The 18,662-nt window shown below is 33.5% G+C and overlaps 1 protein-coding gene across 1 annotated transcript in view; it reads left to right on the forward strand.

Moving 5' to 3' along the window:
• The first annotated feature begins 4,763 nt into the window (after nucleotides 1-4,763).
• Nucleotides 4,764-18,662, forward strand: part of LOC114327755 (protein O-mannosyl-transferase TMTC3-like) — a 156,803-nt gene continuing 142,904 nt past the window's right edge. The window contains exon 1 of the mRNA XM_050647506.1: nucleotides 4,764-5,071. The gene's annotated coding sequence lies outside the window, so the exon portion shown is untranslated. The remainder of the gene's footprint in view (nucleotides 5,072-18,662) is intronic.

The following is an 18,662-nucleotide window of genomic DNA, read 5'->3' on the forward strand; positions in this document are numbered from 1 at the left end:
TCATCTCGAGGGTGGAAATTTTTTATTATATTTTGACCGCAAATGCTGGTAAAAATATTAATTATAAGCAAAAAAATGTTCATTATACATTTTTTTTGATAAAATTAATAGTTTTCGATTTATTTGTTATCGAAGCTGTTAGTTTTATATCGAAAAAATTACCAGAGAACGGCAGTTCTCGCCAGTGGCGCAGAAATACACCCTCCTGCATAGACACTATTATATACACGAAATTTTCAATTTTCTAAATCTGACTGAATTGAAAATTGTGCCAACTCCAATCTTCAAGTTCAGAAAAAGTCTCACCCATCCATATGTCAGCCATCCATTTTGGTCCAAGGGTGTCGATTTTACGGCCCTTCTTATTTAGGGTCTGTTTTTCGTTCTGGTCCCCAAAACTCCCAAAAACTTCGAAAATTTAAGTCCGAACTTTGCGGCTTCTAATAGTACTGATCATTACCTTTCCAACGCATGTCTAATTTTGAACATTACCAGAAAAGGGCAGTTCTCACCAGTAGCGCACACCCACACCTCCCTACACGCGACACTATATATACATTCGAAATTTTCGATTTTCTAAATCTGACTGAATTGAAAATTGGGCCAACCCCCATCTTAAAGTTCAGAAAAAGAGTCACCCATTTGTATGTCAACCATTGATTTTGGTCCAAGGGTGTAGATTTTACGGCCGTTCTTATTTAGGGTCTGTTTTTCGTTCTCGTCCCCAAAACTCCCAAAAACTTTAAAAATATAAATCCAGCCTTTGCGGCTTCTAATAAAACTGATCATTATCTTTCCAACGCATGTCTAATTTTGAAAATCGATATGTATGTATGTGTGTTTGAAAGTTAAACAAGAAGAGGCAAGAGAACCGCAAATACATCAAATTAATAGTGTCGACTTAAGCTTTCAAATGGTGTCTAAGCCGTCAGGATCAGACATACACACGGCTCAGTATATCCGAAAAACTGAAAAACTAACCTTTGAAAATTTTGATTTTTCTTTAATTACTCAACATTTCAACTTAGCGTTTGTAGAAGGACTCAAGACGAATTTAACGGTGTATACCTCATATCCGGAAAATTTGAATTTTTTAGGTTATAGGCTTCATAAGTATGATAAAATCTATTTCCGGTGGGAAAAACGGTTTCTCAAGCTCAATAATTCCTGTAAAAGCTTCAGTTACCATACTTGACCTTAGATCCATCAGATACTACTGGTCAATACGTTTCAAACTCATGTTTACTGATCAAAATCGGTTAAGCCGTTTAGAAGTTATTAAGCTACAAAAGTATAATCCAATTAACGATTATTCCCGAAATGGTTTATGTAGCTGTAGTGGTTACGATGCTAAATTTGATCTGGCAATGGGCAATCCGACTTCATTTACCGGCCATCTCAATACTTTTTTTTCAATCTATTTCGAATAGAAAGCAATCTAGTGTACATTCGATGGACACTAGATCATTTGCGAGATAATGCAACAAAGGTGACCATTTATAAAGCTTGACGTGTAATAGAGGAACATTGTATTCAACTTCATACATTTAATTTATAAATAACTTTGAAAAACTCCTGATACAAGAATAAAAAACCGCTAAACGCCGTAAAAATGAGTGGCGCATAAAATATTCCAGCTACAAAAGATCTGATATGAATATTACGTGGCGCGAAAATGGATTTTCATTTGATGCAAAACAAAATTCTAGTTTTATTTTAAAAAGATTTTTCCATAATATTTGCTAAATTTGAAGTAAACGCGCCACAAAAGAGTTCAAAATTCAAACTGTATCAAAGTTACTCTTTTGTGGCGCGTTTACTTCAAATTTAGCAAATATGGAAAAATCTTTTAAAATAAAACTAGAATTTTGTTTTGCATCAAATGAAAATCCATTTTCGCGCCACGTAATATTCATATCAGATCTTTTGTAGCTGGAATATTTTATGCGCCACTCATTTTTACGGCGTTTAGCGGTTTTTTATTCTTGTACATATATACATACATCCATATCCACAAACATTTTCCATTTTTTAAATAAAAATTGAGTCATGTTTCTGAGCTCGATAACTTTTGAATGGTATAACCGATTTTCAAAATTAAATATGCGTTGGAAAGGTCCATGCTATCAGAAGTCGCAAAGGTCGGGCTTAAATTTTTGAAATTTTTGGGAGTTTGGGGGACGAGAACGAAAAACAGGCTTTAAATGAGAAGGGCCGTAAAATCCACACCCTTGGACCAAAATGGAGAGTTAGCATATGGATGGACGAGTCTTTTCCTAAACTTTAGGATGGGATTTGGCCCAATTTTAAATTCAGTCAGGTTTAGAAAATCAAAAATTTCGTGTATATATAGTGTCGCATGTAGGGGTGTTGTGCGCCACTGGTGAGAACTGCCGTTCTCTGTGGATAAAGATTATGGACTATGCTATGCTAGACTTGCGTGAATCACCCGGTACATGTAAATGTATGTTTAAAAAGCTCACATCATTATTTAAATTTGATTGGCGGCGGGATTTTTTAATTTTTTAAAATTAGGACACAAATAAAAAGTAAAGTTCGTGTAACCTTCTGGCTAAGTTCTAGTGTTAGGGTTTTCAAGTCGCGCAAGTGCCCCTAACATGACTCATAGGCCTGAATTCCGTGTACCAAAAAAATTGATTAAAAGCAAGCTTAAAATTTGGTCATAGCTTAACGGTGTACAGTTGGACTCATTTTGATTTACGGGAACACTAGAACAGGGAAAGTTTTAATTGTGGAACAGTTAAAAATTTGAAACCTCAAATTACGAAAACGCCCCATGTATTTTGTCGGACAGAACATTCAATTGATTTGTTACCCCTTCATTAAACTCTCCTGCAAAAATCAGACTGCTATTACTAACCTACATGATTCCTGTCACCTATCATTTGACATGTTCTTCGTGTTCAACTCATTAAAACGCCCATTTGGTGATAAACACCAGTCTAATGTTCGCATGAGAGTTTAATGAAATGGTAACAAATCAATTCGAAATTCTGTCCGACAAAATACATGGAACGTTTTCGTAGTCTGTCGTTCAAAATTTTTAACCTGTTTCACAATTAAAACTACTCCTGTTTCAGTGTTCCCATACATCAAAGATTAGACACCCTTAAGCTATTAACAAATTTTCAGCTTCCTAATAATCAACTTTTTTTTGGTACTCGGGATCCAGGTCTATTAACGACTACTTACGTAGCCGGCACCGATGGCTTTACGTGCTCTCCGAAGCACGGTGGCGCCTCAGTTAAATTAGAAATTGAAAATTTTGTCTGTCCGAGGATTCGAACCCGGGCCCTCCAGCTTGTTACGCCAGTAACATAGCCACTGCGCTGCGGCCGCCACAGGACACAAATAATTTTATCTACTCTCTCTATGTCTCTCATATTATGTATAAGTTTTTAATTTGTGAAAACTGTCATTATAGATAGTAAATGAGACTTACTTTTTCGCACTGTTTTTGACACACTTTCATATATAATCAAATATCCTTAACTTTCGCGTTGTCATGGTGATGACATAATGAGCAATAAATTACGACAAAAGTTTTGACAGTTTTGTGGTTTGAAAGAAATTAGGTTTAAATACTCCCCTAAACTTAAATGTACTACTAAGTGAAGAAACATAAAAATTTTTAAACTAATTATGATATTTCTGAAAAAAATTAAATTAAAGGTGTGAATGTAAAACTAATCGTTTTAATGGATATGTAGTTCCGTTGTATTATGTACGAATGAGATATTTCATGTTATTAATTATTATATTATTTTGTAACCAATGTTCGAAAAACAAAAATTATATAAAAAATAGATAAAAAAAAATAATAATTTTTTTTAAATATTAAAAATAAATAAAAAAAAAAAAAAAAATATTCAAAAAAAAGATTTAAAAAAAATCACTAAGAGGTTCTAAATTTCCGAGAGGTTGAATCGGGTTTAGTTCCTATCGTAGTGAAAAAAAAATAGAATAGTTGTATTTATTAACATAGTAAGTAGACATTGTTATTTGTAAGCTTTCTTTTTTATTATTCGTTATTTTTAAGTGTATACTGGACAATTTTGTATGAACGAATAATAAGTTTATTTGTAATTACGTGGCTAAAGGTTCTAAACCAAGGCCAGAATAAAAAAAACTAATATTTGCGAACTTACGCGATGTATACCACTCGCTCCGTTGTCGCTCGTGCTCTAAACATCGCGTGCGTTCACAAAAAGCATACTTCACGAACTGTTTCATAAATAACTATTATTAAACATTATTGTCTACGTGTGTACATAAACATGTAGACAATTTATGTCAGGCCTATTCTTGCCAATATTTTAATGGTTTCCTTTCTGTTTTTGTTATTTGCTTCATTTTTTTTATTAAAATACATAATAGTAAATACTTGTTCCAAATTAAACCACATTCTTATATGAATGAAGTTACCGAATGTCAAACTATCCGAAATAAAAAAAAAATGTTAATATCAGGTACAAATTTGGAACTTAATGTACAAATTTTAAAAAATATTTCATTTGGAACAAAAAATTTAAATTCAATTTAATTTTTGTAAAAAAGTATAATTTCAGATATTTTCTCACAGCTATCATTCTTTAAAACTGTTTTACTGCGTATCACAACCGTATTTCAAGTTCCGTAATATCGAAAAGCACTCTAACTTTTTATATTTTTATTCTCGATTGCAAAATGCAAGAGAAACGTAACGAGAAACGACTAACACTGATTTATTTTGTTCCTGATCGCAATCACTCTTCTTCTATCCAGGCTAGACGCATCATTCAATAGATACGAACGAAGGAGGCTTCTATGCATCTGATTCCAGACAGACCGTTTCCTGTCGGCATCTAAATCAAGCCGGTCGCTGAAAATCTGGCTCTAACTTCCGATCCCATTCTTGGTCGCTGATGAAACTTTACTGCGAGGGGAAAAATCCTGCGTTTATTAAAAAAGCGGCGGTGATGTTCGCGCGAGTTGTGGCCAAAGTGTCCGTGCACGACCGACGGGAATAAACTCTTATTATTCAGAGGGGTTATTTTCGCCAGGAAACAAGGTATACAAATTTTCGTTTTCGTTTATCTCGACAATAACATGATTAACAAGAATGTATGGGTTAAGTCCAATACTTTTATGTATGCGTGAGCCTACATAGCAATTATGAATGTGCTGTTGGAAAAACAGGATGTTTGTTTTACTCCCCTTTGAGTTTTAATTAATTAAAGACTAAATTACACATACATCGTATTTTATAAAATTATAACTTGCCTTTTATGTCTAAACGTATTATTATTCTCCTTTTTTTAACTTGTTATTTTTTTATTTTTCTCTACTGGTAATCGTTAGGAGACTGCTCCAAATATTTACGTTTATTGGTGCTATGTGTGTTGACGGAAATATAAAAACAAAGGGTAAAATAAGTATAAAAAGTTTTCTCTTTAAGTAGGACAGATCACAATTCAAATTACAGTTTCCACTTTCCCCGAACATCTCACATCGTTTAAATACGCACTCATCGCTTTTAGTCGAGGAAATGAAATTGAAAAAATGGCAAAACCTCTCAATTTTTTCGTCCAGCTTCGATTTGTACAAAAATTTGGAATTATGTTTATTTCACCCTCTAGTTCATTTTCTATATTCAGTCGTTGTACGCTTTTGGTTTTTTAAGGGTGAAAACTACCCCTCATTGTAAAAAATTATAAAATAATATTTTAAACTTAAATATGGTGAATATTTGGTTTTTATTAGTTACATAATGATTGTTTTATTCTTTAAGATATACTGCCATAATATTTCAACCCTTAAAACCACCATTGTTGGAGCTATATTTAAAAAAAATATTTATCCTAAATGAATAATTTCGGCTTGCATCAATGTACATAAAAATATAGGATTAGTATCATATCACCCTGTACTTTATATTCTATATCATGTTCAAGGGCGTTTATTATTTTTAGGGGTGTAAATTACCCCTTATTGTTAAAAATTATATGTATAAAAACATTGTAAACTTTAATATGGGTAAAATTTGGTTTTGATTGGTTAAATACTGATTGTTTTATGCTTTAGGATATAATATCATTATATTTCAACCCTTAAAAATCACCCTTAATTGCATTACAATTTTTATAAGTAGATAATTTAATAGATCTATATAGAAAAAAAAAGTAGAATAAAAGAATTACATAAACATTTATTTACACAAAAATAAGAATTTACAAATACGCACAAATACAAATATAAATAGTTTTTTAGTCATCTTCCATTATACGAACCGGTTCTGTGGTATAATACATACATTGAAAACGCTCCATAAGCAGACTATTCGAATTTTTCGAAAAAAAAAATTCGTTTTATAAGCATAGCTCCTTCATTATTGGCGACAAAAAATTTTTTCAAAAATGATTTTGTAGGATTTTTGGAGAGCTATAAGATTGGGTAAATTAAATTTCGTAAGATCCCTTAGTTTCTAATTGGGGTGGGTTTAAAGGGCTCGAATAAGGGGGTGTTTGCTCGTAAATAGAGGTTTTAAACAGCTATATCTCGCTTACTGTTCACTGTTGTTAAAATATATGTACAAGGAAATTTTAGTTTTTAAAAAAGCTACAATTTAATTATGTATCATTTTTTAGTAACTCCAGTATTTTCGGAGATATCTTGAAATAAACTGTAAAAAATACGAAATTGCAAAAAATCAATTTTTATTTAAACTCTAATTTTTCTAAAATTAGGCCTTTTAAATAAGTCAAACTTCTTGGGTGTATAGGTAATACAAATATACAAGGAAGTACAGAAAGGTGAATACTATTTATAATTAGTAGGGTAGTTAGGGGGTTGCTTTCACTGATTTTTTCGTAGGAGAAAAGCAGGTACCGAAATTTTTTTTGATCATAAGTCGCTAAATTTTGATGCTAAAAACTTTTTATTATTATTTTTTGAAAGATCTAATTGCATACTTAAAAAAGATTATTTAAATTTTCCTCAAAAAATGCAGTCTTCCCGTTATTTGGCTTTGAACAATAAATATTATGCATTTGACGAAAAAATCTAACCTTTAACATGTCGTATCTTGGTTTCTGCTGGTCTTAAAGATATTATAGAATAAGAATTTGATTTGTTTTACTAAAAGATACAATTTTGATATCTACAGTTTTTTTGATTAATGGCATATTTTTCGAGGTATTCTCAAAAAACCCTCTAAGAAGTTGATTTTTTCGTCGAAAAACTGTTAAGTTCAAGCGCGAATAACTCGAAAAATATTAGTTTTACGAAGAAAATATTTTTATGTAAAATGTAAAAATGTAAAAAGCATTTTTTTTAGTATTACTTTTTACATCGACTTGCATGGTTAAAATGTAATAAAAAATTCCCTCCCCCGAGATGGTTTGGGAACCAACCCAAGGATTTAGCGTACAGCGGTATGATATAGAAAATGATCCTTGGACTATTTCCTACCTTCTGTGAAAATTTCAAGTAAATCCATTCTGGACGAAAAAATTGCGAGCCAAAATGCTTCATTTCCTCGACTATTTCGTTAGCGTCGAAAGGATATTATCGTCATTTAAACATATTTTGAACGACAGAAGACTAAATATTGCTACAAAAAACTAGAATATGTAACAATTAATAAGTACAATTCCTAGTCGCCCTAGTTCCAGTAGATTGCTTTAGTAGGATTGGAAGAGCTTGAAAAAAGGTACAGTTACACACTTATGGAAAGCCCACAGAAAAGAGAGGAAATGACAGGAAAAGCATCTGGTAAAGTGCCTCCCAGGAACAAAGAAGTTTGGTGGTGGAATGATAAAATATAACAGAAGCTTAGAGAGAATGAGGCTAGAATAAAGTATAACAGGTCTAAAACACAGTAAGATAACAAGGTATGCAACTTAGCGAAAAGGGAAAGAAACCGTTCCAAAGTACTGCCAAGGAAAGAACTTCTGTATAGCTGTATGAAGAAGTGGAAATAACCGAGAGGATAAAAAGATTATACAGCATTGCTAATTCAAGCGACATGTCATCAAAAGACTTGACTCATGGACGACAGAATAAGAATGCGGCTGGAAGAGTGTTAATAACCGATGTTTAAAAAAGGCAGATATGCTGCCTGGTACATTAGAATGCTGCTAAACAAAGAACACCAGAAGAGAGACAGAGGATGTGGGATTCCAAATGCGAATGTAATACCGGGAATAGCTGGATGTTGGTCCAGAGCGTAATAAATCTTCTTCTATACAGGCTAGACGCATCATTTAATAGATACGAACAGGAGGCTTCTATGCATCTGATTCTCGACAGACGGTTTCCTGTCGGCCTGTAAATTAAGCCGGTCGCTGAAAATCTGGCTCTAACTTCCCATCCCATTCTTGGTCGCTGATGAAACTTTACTGCGAGAGGAAAACTTCTACTTTCGTTTTCGTTTATCTCGACAATAACATGAATAACAAGAATGTATGGGTTAAGTACAATACTTTTATGTATGCGTGAGCCTACATAGCAATTATGAATGGGCTGTTGGAAAAACAGGATGTTTGTTTTACTCCCCTTTGAGTTTTAAATAATTAAAGTTTTATTTTATAAAGACTTAATTACACACACATCGTATTTTATAAAATTATAACTTGTATTTCATGTCTAAACATATATTATTCTCCTTTTTTTAACTTGTTATTTTTTTATTTTTCTCTACTGGTTATCGTTAGGAGTGACTGCTCCAAATATTTACGTTTGTTGGTGCTATGTGTGTTGATGGAAATAATACAAACAAAGGGTAAAATAAGTATAAAAAGTTTTCTCTTTAAGTAGGACAGATCACAATTCAAATTACAGTTTCCACTTTCCCCGAACATCTCACATCGTTTAAATATGCACTAATCGCTTTCGTTAGCGTCGAAAGGATATTATCGCCATTTAAATATATTTTGAACAACAGAAGACTAAATATTACTACAAAAAACTAGAATATGTAACAATTAATTAGTACAATTATTCCTAGTCGCCGTAGTTCCAGTAAAGTGCCTTAGTAGGGTTTCAAAGAGCTTAAAATAAGGTACAGTTACAGACTGATGGGAAGCCCACAGAAAAGTTTTGATAAGAGAGGAATTGACAGGAACAGCATCTGGTAAAGTGCCTCCCAGGAACAAAGAAATTTGGTGGTGGAATGACAAAATATAACAGAAGGTTACAAAGAATAATGAGGCTAGAGTAAAGTATAACGGGTCTAAAACACAGTAAGATAACAAGGTATACAACTTAGCGAAAAGGAAAGGAAACCGTTCCATAGTACTGCCAAGGAGAGAACTTCTGTATAGCTGTATGAAGAAGTGGAAATAACCGAGAGGATAAAAAGGTTATACAGCACTGCTAATTCAAGAGACATGTCATCAAAGGACTTGACTCATGGACGACAGAATAAGAATGCGGCTGGAAGAGTGTTAATAACCTATGCTTAAAAAAGGCAAATATGCTGCCTAGTACATTAGAATGCTGCTAAACAAAGAACACCAGAAGAGGGACAGAGGATGTGGGATTCCAAATGCCAATGTAATACCGGGAATAGCTGGATGTTAGTCCAGAGCGTAATAACTCTTCTTCTATACAGGCTAGACGCATTATTTAATAGATACGAACAGGAGGCTTCTATGCATCTGATTCTCGACAGACGGTTTCCTGTCGGCCTCTAAATCAAGCCGGTCGCTGAAAATCTGGCTCTAACTTCTGATCCCATTCTTGGTCGCTGATGAAACTTTACTGCGAGGGGAAAAATTCTGAGTTTATTAAAAAAGCGGCGGTGATGTTCGCGCGAGTTTTGGCCAAAATGTGCGTGCACGACCGACGGGAATAAACTCTTATTATTCACAGGGGGTATTTCGCCAGGAAACAAGGTATACACATTTTCGTTTTCGTTTTTCTCGACAATAACATGATTAACAAGAATGTATGGGTGAAGAACAATACTTTTATGTATGCGTGAGCCTACATAGCAATCATGAATGCCCTGTTGGAAAAACAGGATATTTGTTTTACTCACCTTTGAGTTTTAATTAATTAAAGTTTTATGTTAAAAAGACTAAATTACACATACATCGTATTTTATAAAATTATAACTTGTCTTTCATGTCTAAACATATATTATTCTCCTTTTTTTAACTTGTTTTTTTATTTTTCTCTACTGGTTATCGCTAGGAGTGACTGCTCTAAATATTTACTTTTATTTGTGCTATGTGTGTTGATGATGGAAATATACCAACAAAGGGTAAAATAAGCATAAAAAGTTTTCTCTTTAAGTAGGACAGATCACAATTCAAATTACAGTTTCCACTTTCCCCGAACATCTCACATCGTTTAAATACGCACTAATCGCTTTCGTTAACGTCGAAAGGATATTATCGTCATTTAAATATATTTCGAACAACAGAAGACTAAATAATACTACAAAAAACTAGAATATGTAACAATTAATTAGTACAATTATTCCTAGTCGCCCTAGTTCCAGTACAGTGCCTTAGTAGGGTTGGAATAGCTTGAAAAAAAGGTACAGTTACAGACTGATGGAAAGCCCACAGAAAAGTTTTGATGAGAGAGGAATTGATAGGAAAAGTATCTTGTAAGCTGCCTCCCAGGGACAATGAAATTTGGTGGTAGAATGATGAAATATAACACAAGGTTAGAGAGAATAATGAGGCTAGAATAATGTATAACAGGTCTAAAACACAGTAGGATAACAAGATATGCAACTTAGCGAAGAGGGAAGGAAACCGTTCTATAGTACTGCCAAGGAAAGAACTTCGGTATAGCTGTATGAAGAAGTGGAAATAACCGAGACGAAGAAAAGATTATACAGCATTGCTAATCGATGGTAAGACTCTATGGGACGGAGCTAGAAGTAGAGATATACGACGGAGATGCAAGGTGGTTAACATTAAGAACTGGGTAAGGAACAGAAGAGTAGAATGAAATGACCACATAAGCCGAATGACGACAAGTAGGGTATTCAGGACAGCGAGAGACGGTTCCCCAATAGGAAGACGATCAGTGGGAAAACCACGAAAACGATGGAACGACAACTTACTAGAGGCACATTGAACAAAACAGACAGAGTCTTGTCTATACAAAAAGAAGAAGAAGAAGAAGAAGAAGAAGAAGAAGAAGAAGAAGCATTGCTAATTCAAGGGACACGTCATCAAAGAACTTGACCCATGGATGGCAGAATAAGAATGCGTCTGGAAGAGTCTCAATAACCGATGTTTAAAATGTTGGTCCAGAGCGTAATAACTCTTCTTCTATACAGGCTAGACGCATCATAATAGATACGAAGGGAGGAGGCATCTATGCATCTGATTCTCGACAGACCGTTTCCTGTCGGCCTCTAAGTCAAGCCGGTCGCTGAAAATCTGGCTCTAACTTCCGATCTCATTCTTGGTCGCTGATGAAACTTTACTGCGAGGGGAAAAATTCTCCGTTTATTACAAAAGCGGCGGTGACGTTCGCGCCGGTTGCAGGGGATTCGCAGGGGTTATTTTCGCCTAGAAACAGCTTATACAAATTTTCGTTTCCGTTTATCACAATATCGTGATTAGCATGAATGTATGAGTTAAGCACAATACTTTAAGGTATGTGTAAGCCTACATAGCAATTATGAATGCGTTGTAAAAACGGGATGTTTGTTTTTACGTCAGTCAATGGGAGCAAGAATAGGATATTACCACCTAATTCTATCCTACTGTATGGATTTAAATGAAATTTTGGGAATAGCCTCTACTTATCTCCTAATTCAAAGTCTACCCTATGCCGATGTGCGCTTTTATCTTGGAGGGTGGTTCCCACCCCTTCTCCAGGGTGAAAAATTTTTTGGTTAAAATAACCACGGAACTGCCTAGAGAACATAATTCTAAGAGAAAACTGCTATGTATTTTTTTTAAACTCAATACTTTTTGAGTTATTCGTGGTTGAAAATTGGACATTTTCATTGAAACATAACAACACCTTTTCAAACGGTTTTTTGCGAATACCTTAAAAACTATGCATCTAACTAAAAAAACTATATAAAAAATTTTTGTAGCTTATAAAAAAACAAACAAATTTGTTCCTTCATTAATCTTCTAGCTATAATACAAAAAGAGGTATGGTACTTGAAAAGAGTTTGCTTTTTTTGGTGTATACTTAAATTGGTGTATTTAACTTGAAATAACAGAGAAACGGTCAATTTTAGGTGTATAATGCCACCAATACCTTTTGTATTACTTGAAAAGACATTCAAAATGAGCAATAATAAAGGTCGATTACATTCAAACTAAGCGAGATACTCTGCAAAAAATAATTGATGACTAATGTGTTTTCAGAAAAAATGAGAAGTATATTTAACCCCCATCCACCAGAACTTAAATGTATCGTTTTCCTTCTACAATACCTTTTACTATAGTGTTATTTCTATGTTTGAAAAAGTTGGACGGGTTTAAAATGAATGATTTTTTAAAAAAATTAAGATCAAAATTATAGAGCGCATTTTTAAATTTTCTTAAAAATCTTCATTTTTCTCCATGTCACTCGAAAAGAATAAGATATACAGTAATGTAAAATAAAAACAAAATTTTTATCTAAAAAACCCTACATTTTTGTGCGGTGTCTATTTTTCGTATCTCTTATCATTTTCGAGTTACATGGAGAAAAAGAAAAATTTTCAAGAGAATTTAAAAATGCGCTCTATAATTTGATCTTACTTCTTTCAAAAACCATTTATTTTAAACCCGTCCAACTTTTTGAACATAGAAATAACACTATAATAAAAAGTGTTGTAGAAGGAAATCAACGCATTTAAATTCTGATGGATGAGGGGTTAAATATGCTTCTCATTTTTTCTTAAAAGACATTAGTCACCAATTTTTTTGCTGCATATATCACTTAGTTTGAATGTAATCGACATTTAATATTGCTTATTTTAGAGGTTTTTTCAAGCGCTACAAATGGTGTTAGTATCATTTTACACCTAAAATCGACCGTCTCTCTGTTATTTCAATTTGAATACACCGATTTGAGCATGCACTAAGAAAACAAACTATTCTCACTTACCATATCTCTTTTTGTGTTATAACTAGAAGATTCGTAAAGAAACGAATCTCTTTGTTTTTGTATAAGCTACAAAATTATTTTATACAGTTTTTTTCGTTAGATGCATTGTTTTTTAAGTTATTCGCAAAAAGCCGTCTGCAAAGGTGTCATTTTTCAATGAAAATGGCCAATTTTCTACCACGCATAACTGAAAAATTATTAAATTAAATTAAAGTTTAAAAAAAAAATATAGTACAGTTTTCGCTTAGAATTCGGTTCTCTAGCCACTTCCGTAGCTATTTTAGCCAAAAAAATTCCACCCCTCGGAAGGGGTGGAAACCACCCCCAAGATAAAAGCGCACATCGGCATAGGGTAGACTTTGTTTTTTGATCTATTCCCTACTAACTGTGAAAATATCAAGCAAATCGATATAGTAGGATGGAATTCAGAGCCAAATACCCTCATTGACTGTCCTCTTTATTCCCTTTTCAATTTTAATTAATTAAAGTTTTATTTTGAAAAGACTAAACTACACATACTTCGTAAAAATAAAATTGTAACTTGTGTTTCGTGTTCAAACATACATTATTATTTGTATTTTTTTAACTTGTGATTTGTTTATTTTTCGTCTAATGGCGGCTGGTAGAAGCAACTGCCCAGATGAATATAAACATTTATTTGTACTAAGTATTTTATGATGGAAATAATTGAATTTTATGCAATATTTATGCTACCATATTAGGGATGGTTTTGGTTTACTGCTTTAAAATTTTCAACCAGGATGTGGATCGTCTCCATGGTCCTCTCTTTCCTCCCACTTTCCTTTGTATAACCTAGCGCATCAACATATATTTTGTATTTCTTAGTATGTGACCAAGTAGCTCATTTTTCTTCGTAGTGTTTCTATTTTTTTTTCTTCATTTTTCTTAATATTTTCGTGTTATGTCTATGATAGTTTCGACATTCTCTGATAACACCACATCTCAAAAGCTGGCAAGTCTTTTTTCAGTTGCGTCTGTTATTGATCAGACTTCTACTCTATATAAACCGAAAGCTCTAATACTCTAGTTCTAATTTCTATTCCCAGTTTTACATTGCATAATACTGCTTTCATCGTTTTGAAATCGCTTCTAGCTATCTCAATGCGGTGTTTTATTTTAAGGGTGCGGCATTTTTTTATTTCATTTTTGCTCAATACCTGTAAGTGTGTTAACATATTGAACGCCACGTGAGTTTTATTTAACTCACGACTTGTTTGGCCCAGGCGCTCAGTGAGTTAAATATAATTCACATTAACATTGAGATTCTGAACGTGGAGCCTGAAGGCAAAAACAAAAAAATTTACGTGGCGGTTAATGTGTTATATATTATATTGGTTATTCAGTTATGCATCTCTTATCATTTTCTATAACGCAATGTTAAACAGGTACAAGAGCGAATACCTCTGTCTTAGCCCTTTGTTGTTGTTACATTATTTAGAGAAATTTGTATTTTCCTGATATTTATGACTTGTGACATTGTTATATGCTAACATTGCCAATTTTGAGTTTATCTTTCTGAGGTGCGTTTATAGACCATAAAAATTGGTATTTAGTTAAAAATCAGCATAAGTAGTCCGTTCTTTAACGGTAAAATATTGCAAAATCTCTAAATTTTCAAGAACCGCTTGGATTGACATGAAATTTGGCATACACATAGCTAACAAGTCAAAGAAAAGAAGTGATATTGTGCCGATATGTGCTTTTGCCCTGGGGGTGGTTTTCACCCCCTCTTGGTGGTGAAAAAATATTCGTCCAAAGAAAGTCAGGAAATGGATAAACTGGCTAATTTTAAGTAACTTTTGTTCTATAGAGTTTTTTCACTAAGTCAATACTTTTCGAGTTATTTGGCAGTGAATATGTTCATTTTTTCAACAAAATAACCACGCTTTTAGACGGTTTTTCGCAAATAACTCAAATAGTAAGTATTTTGTCGAAAAAACATTCTTAGCAAAAATATAACCTGTAAAAAATTTTAGAAAATGGTGTATATATCAGGTCTCTACACCTAGTAGAAGCAGAGTTATAGCTAATGAAAAATAGGTTCATATTCGTCAAATTCCAAATGGAATATTTTAACGTGAAATAACCAAAAATGAAGCACATTTTTGGAAAACTCATTACAACCTATTTAAAGTGTTTAAAAAAAGCTTCATTTTTGTTTTGTAAAAAAAATTTCTAGCATCAAAATTAAACAAGTTACGCTCAAAATAAAGTTAGTCCCTTTTGGTTTTGGTAAAAAAATCGAGAAAATCACCCCCTAATTAATATCTTAACTGAACTTAATCGTTACGACTTCACAAGTTTCTTAACTCGTGTATATATTGTTTATATGATCTGTAAGTTTCATCGGTTCAAAGTCCTTATTATTGAAAGGGCTGTAGTTAAAATGGGTTGAACGAGTCACTGATCACCAATGTATGCAAATTTAGAAACACCAAATCTTAATCAGTTTTTGTCTAACAGAAAAACAAAAAAATACATGATATCCAGAAAAGCAAATCTAACTTTTTTTGTTTTTCGAGATTTTTGGTAACTCTAACAATTTTTAAGTTATTTTGCAAAAAGCATATTTTTCAAAATTTAAATTTTTAAAAAAATTTTATTTTTAAAACCAAATTTTTTCAAAAATAAGCATTTTGAATCGATGAAACATACAGATCATATAAACACAACATAAGTAAAACAATTTGTGGAGCGGTAACGATTAATTTCATTTAAGTTGCTACTTAGGGGGCGGTTTTCCCAATTTTTTTTTGCAAAAACAAAAGGGACCAACTTTATTTTGAGCGTAACTTGCTTAAATTTAATGCTAGAAACTTTTTGTAAAAACAGAAATAAAGCTTTTTTTAAACACTTTAAAAAAGTTATAATGGGTTTTCCCCAAAAAGTGCTTAATTTTTTGGATATTTCACGTCGAAATATTCTATTTGAAATTTGGTGAATATGAATCTATTTTTCATTGGCTATAACCCTGGTTCTACAAGATCCAGAGACCTAACACGTACACCATTTTTTTTTACTTTTTATAAGCTATATTTTTGCTAAGAACGTTTTTTTCGACAAAATACTTACTTTTTGAGTTACTTGCGAAAAACCGTCTAAAAATGTGGTTATTTTGTCGAAAAATGAACATATTCACTCGCAAATAACTCGAAAAGTGTTGACTTGGCGAAAAAGCTCTATAGAACCAAAGTTACTTAAAATTAGTCAGTTTACCCATTTCCGGACTTATTTTGGACATATATTTTTTTACCCCCACGAGGGGGTGAAAGTCACCCCAGGGCAAAAGCACACATCGGCACATTATCACTTTTTTCTTTGACATGTAAGCTATACGTGTGCCAAATTTCATGTCAATCCAAGCGGTTCTTTAAAATTTAGAGCAAAAACCGTGAAAGAATGGACTAAAGTCCGGCAACGCTCATAAATCGGACAACTCTGTCGAAAAAGATTAAAACATAGCATCCGCGTCTCCCCTACGTGATTCACGAGGCTGATTTCAATAGCAGATTGAAATTTTGCCAGTGGTACCTCGGATGCGGTCAGGATGATCAGCAATACTAGCGCTCCATTTTGTGGTCAGATGAAGCTACCTTCAAGTTAAGCGGTACGGTCAAGGGGCACATCTGCTCATACTGGAACGACCACAATCGTCACGTCATGGGGTGCGCGTTTGGGCAGGTATCCATGAGGTAGGTCTCGTGGGTCCGTACTTTTTTGAGGGTAACGTGATGGGCCAAAGTTATCTGGAAATTCTCGAAGATTTACGTGAGCAAATGGTCAACGATTCAACACTCGCGATCATCCGTCATTTCATGCAGGATGGAGCTTCGCCGCATTACGCGGTATGTGTGCGGGTGTGTCTTAATGTTCATTTTGGAGAATGGATATGCAGACTAGGAATCGTTAAGTAGCCCACACGGTCATGTGAACTGACACCCTGTGATTTCTACGGAATTGCAATTGAAGAAGAATTTAAAAATCTTTGCGAACAGCTTGACGTGCTTCGCCGGACCTGCCTCTTCATTGCGAAACGTCACAGTAAATCAAACGTTGCAGATCAAGATAATTTGAACAATAATTACAATATACCTTTTTCGAATCCCTTTTGTAATTTCTTTAAATAAATTCGTTTTTACGCATTTTTCTCTTAATGCAAATTTATTGCCTGATTTATGCCGAGATTGCCTGATTTATATGTTCATATGTATATTTTTTCGAGATATTTGGCACACGTATTCGTAATATAATAAAGAATGGCGGTACAGATCCCAATTTAAAAAATATATTAATATGTGGAAATTACTCTGTAATTAAATACAATATTAAAAAAACGAGCCTATACCGCAATTAAGAAAAACAAAAAAATACACTTTCTTCAAATAAACTGTTTTATCCGATGCCTAGATTTTGTGTCATTTTGGAACTACTAAAATTTTTTTATTTCATTAGTTGTTCCAAAATGACACAAAATCTAGGCATCGGATAAAAAAGTTTATTTAAAGAAAGTGTATTTTTTTGTTCTTCTTAATGGCGGTACAGGCTCGCTTTTTTAATTTTGTATTTAATTACAGAGTAATTTGCACATATTAATATATTTTTCAAATTGGGCTCTGTACCGACATTCTTAATTATATTACGAATACGTGTGCCAAATATCTCGAAAAAAAATATTCAAAATTACAGCCGCAATCTTGGAACGCGTTTTCGCTACCTGTTGATCGCTACTGTTTCCTCTTAAGGATGTATAATAATTTTGTAACGATCAAATGTAAAAATTGGAAAAGAAGTTTCAGAAGAAATGGTGATAAGGAGAGGGGTCAGGCAAGGTTGCATACTGTCGCCGTTATTGTTCAATACTTATTCTGAATAAATCATACCAAAAGCTTTGGTAAACGAAACAGTCGGCATAAAAGTGAATGGAAGCTTAATTAATAATATTAGGTATGCTGACGATACAGTCAAAATAGCCGACAACTTGGAAGACTTATAAAGAGTAATGAACAAAATATTAATATATAGCGGAGAATTATGGACTCTCTCTTAACATCAAAAACAAAATTTATGAAAATTAGTAGGAACAACAATACAAACGAAATATTAACGGTAGGCGGCCAGCAGATTGAGAGGGTAAAAAAATATACTTACTTGGGAACGGTAATCACAGAAAATAACGACTTGCAGAAATAAGACTGAGAATTGAAAAATCACGTGCCAACTGCGTAAAAATGAAAAAGATTTTGCAGCAAAGATTTGCCATTGGCTTTAGATTAATACTAATTAAATGTTATGTACACAGTGTGCTTTACTACGGAGCAGAATCATGGACATTAAATCAAAATGCGATAAATCGACTTAACGCGTTTGCAATGTGGACATTTTCGATCGAATAGCTCAGTGCGACTAGCGGCTGACTCGCACTTCACTTCGCCGTGAGGTATGTGAGTTCAAGCCCAAGCCAGGCCATCGGAAAAACAAAAAGGCTAACGCGTAAGTATAAAATTCTAAATATGAATCTGGCGCTTAGACTGGAATATGCGGTCATCTGATCGGCCTATGAG

Source organism: Diabrotica virgifera, chromosome 1 (genome assembly GCF_917563875.1).
Source record: "Diabrotica virgifera virgifera chromosome 1, PGI_DIABVI_V3a".
NCBI lineage: Eukaryota > Metazoa > Arthropoda > Insecta > Coleoptera > Chrysomelidae > Diabrotica > Diabrotica virgifera.